Source organism: Montipora foliosa, chromosome 1 (assembly GCF_036669935.1).
Source record: "Montipora foliosa isolate CH-2021 chromosome 1, ASM3666993v2, whole genome shotgun sequence".
NCBI lineage: Eukaryota > Metazoa > Cnidaria > Anthozoa > Scleractinia > Acroporidae > Montipora > Montipora foliosa.
The window spans coordinates 3,938,339-3,941,209 of NC_090869.1; positions in this window are offsets into that span (position 1 = coordinate 3,938,339).

Sequence of the window (2,871 nt, forward strand, 5' to 3'; positions counted from 1 at the left end):
CTTATGTGGTAAGAGGACAGGTAATTAGCAAATATAAATCTCAGTATTTTCTTATTTACATTATACACTTTGCTTGACACCAAATGACGAAAGGCCAGTTTTTTTGCTACGAGGATAACAGCGAAAAAAACACTACTTTGTTGCGAGTTTTCTAGAATAAAAACTTGTTCAGAAATCAAACGTCTACGTCTAACAGCGCACACCAGGGTTACTAGTCCTTAGTATCTGGCTAGAGATCTTCTTCTCACTACTTTTTCCTCCGGCAGCGCTTTAGCCATTTGATGAGGGCCAGTCTCGTGCTTCTCAAGTTGCCTCCTTCATAGCCAAAACGAATTCTGGGTAATTCTGCCATTCCACGACAAGGGAAGCCCCCCGATTCTCATTTCATTGATTTTTTATAAGTGTCGGGTCACCAGGTCCTACCAGAAAAATACAGCACCGATGGAAAATTTTAGCTTTCAAAACTTGCCCAAATTGTATCGGTAGGTCCTGGAATTCGTCCACAGAAATGCCACAGAGACAACTTCACTCGTGAACCGCCATGTTTACAACGGAGCATTTTAGGCGTCCCACTCTGTACGAAACCATCTCTGACCTCTGTTTTCTGAAAAAATCAGACGCCCACGGTTCTTACGTTACGTTTATGCCTGTACAATCAACTGAAATGTCAATTGCTGGTAAAAACCAGCGTGCTAATTTTTTTTTTTGTAGGCTAGGCCTGATCGGAGAGCCAAAACATTTACGCATGCGCTGATGGAATCTTTGAACAAGAGAGAAAAACGCAGTACCTCCAGACGTGGCGCTGGAGCGTCGTACCAAACGAGTCATCCCGGGATTTCGGCCCGTGCGATCGCTTTTGGACGCAGTTGGCCCTTCGCTGCTTTCTGCTACCGACCTCGCCTCCCGGTACGGCATTGAGGGAGAGATATGTCGGCCCCTAAACCATATGTGACAAATCCCACGCCTACTCACAGCTCCAAACCGCCCTTGTCAATTTAACGTAAGAATTCCATCGCTTATATATTCAAGAGAAAAGTCATTTTTTCTGCCATATGGTAAGCACTGAAGTCACAGATTACAAATTGTGCGCATGCGCCCTGCTAAAGGTAACATAGATACATGCATGCATAAACTTTATTTCATCTCGAATTTCAGAATAACTACAAGAGCTAATATCTTCCAGACTTTACATTTACAGGTAAAATACAAAGCTATACAGGTACATAACTAAATACGCAATATTTAAAGATATATTCATTAACAAGAAAAGCCGCTGTACAAAGTGCGACCCTCGATTCTCTTTTAAAACAAGTAAACTCAGTGGTACGGATAAAATCAGGTAGCGCGTTTCGCAACTTAGCTGATGCGTTAGAAAAAGAGCTAAGACCATAACTGGTTGGTTGTTTAGGTTTATTGAGGGACAGAATGTCATTTCCGCGAAGATCATGCATAAGAAGATTTTGAATGCGCTTATTGCATAGAAATGTAGACTTTAACTTATGTGGTAAGAGGACAGGTAATTAGCAAATATAAATCTCAGTATTTTCTTATTTACATTATACACTTTGCTTGACACCAAATGACGAAAGGCCAGTTTTTTTGCTACGAGGATAACAGCGAAAAAAACACTACTTTGTTGCGAGTTTTCTAGAATAAAAACTTGTTCAGAAATCAAACGTCTACGTCTAACAGCGCACACCAGGGTTACTAGTCCTTAGTATCTGGCTAGAGATCTTCTTCTCACTACTTTTTCCTCCGGCAGCGCTTTAGCCATTTGATGAGGGCCAGTCTCGTGCTTCTCAAGTTGCCTCCTTCATAGCCAAAACGAATTCTGGGTAATTCTGCCATTCCACGACAAGGGAAGCCCCCCGATTCTCATTTCATTGATTTTTTATAAGTGTCGGGTCACCAGGTCCTACCAGAAAAATACAGCACCGATGGAAAATTTTAGCTTTCAAAACTTGCCCAAATTGTATCGGTAGGTCCTGGAATTCGTCCACAGAAATGCCACAGAGACAACTTCACTCGTGAACCGCCATGTTTACAACGGAGCATTTTAGGCGTCCCACTCTGTACGAAACCATCTCTGACCTCTGTTTTCTGAAAAAATCAGACGCCCACGGTTCTTACGTTACGTTTATGCCTGTACAATCAACTGAAATGTCAATTGCTGGTAAAAACCAGCGTGTTAATTTTTTTTTGTAGGCTAGGCCTGATCGGAGAGCCAAAACATTTACGCATGCGCTGATGGAATCTTTGAACAAGAGAGAAAAACGCAGTACCTCCAGACGTGGCGCTGGAGCGTCGTACCAAACGAGTCATCCCGGGATTTCGGCCCGTGCGATCGCTTTTGGACGCAGTTGGCCCTTCGCTGCTTTCTGCTACCGACCTCGCCTCCCGGTACGGCATTGAGGGAGAGATATGTCGGCCCCTAAACCATATGTGACAAATCCCACGCCTACTCACAGCTCCAAACCGCCCTTGTCAATTTAACGTAAGAATTCCATCGCTTATATATTCAAGAGAAAAGTCATTTTTTCTGCCATATAGTAAGCACTGAAGTCACAGATTACAAATTGTGCGCATGCGCCCTGCTAAAGGTAACATAGATACATGCATGCATAAAATTTACTTCATCTCGAATTTCAGAATAACTACAAGAGCTAATATCTTCCAGACTTTACATTTACAGGTAAAATACAAAGCTATACAGGTACATAACTAAATACGCAATATTTAAAGATATATTCATTAACAAGAAAAGCCGCTGTACAAAGTGCGACCCTCGATTCTCTTTTAAAACAAGTAAACTCAGTGGTACGGATAAAATCAGGTAGCGCGTTTCGCAACTTAGCTGATGCGTTAGAAAAA